We start from the raw sequence: 484 nt of genomic DNA on the forward strand, positions 1-484 counted from the left end.
CAAATCATCCCACCCTCTCCCTCTCCCACAGAGTCCATAAGACTGTTCTATACATCAGTGTCTCTTTTGCTGTCTCGTATACAGAGTTATTGTTATCATCTTTCTAAATTCCATATATATGCGTTAGTATACTGTATTTATGTTTTTCCTTCTGGCTTACTTCACTCTGTATAATAGGCTCCAGTTTCATCCACCTCATTAGAACTGATTCAAATGTATTCTTTTTAATGGCTGAGTAATACTCCATTGTGTATATGTACCACTGCTTTCTTATCCATTCATCTGCTGATGAACATCTAGGTTGCTTCCATGTCTTGGCTATTATAAACAGTGCTGCGATGAACATTGGGGTACACGTGTCTCTTTCCCTTCTGGTTTCCTCAGTGTGTATGCCCAGCAGTGGGATTGCTGGATCATAAGGCAGTTCTATTTCCAGTTTTTTAAGGAATCTCCACACTGTTCTCCATAGTGGCTGTACTAGCTG

At 40.1% G+C, this 484-nt stretch overlaps 1 pseudogene; it reads left to right on the top strand.

Moving 5' to 3' along the window:
- The window catches only part of LOC104999624, a 96,325-nt pseudogene that overhangs the window by 56,438 nt on the left and 39,403 nt on the right, over positions 1-484 (top strand).

This window comes from Bison bison, unplaced genomic scaffold (assembly GCF_000754665.1).
Source record: "Bison bison bison isolate TAMUID 2011002044 unplaced genomic scaffold, Bison_UMD1.0 scf7180017864356, whole genome shotgun sequence".
Lineage (NCBI taxonomy): Eukaryota > Metazoa > Chordata > Mammalia > Artiodactyla > Bovidae > Bison > Bison bison.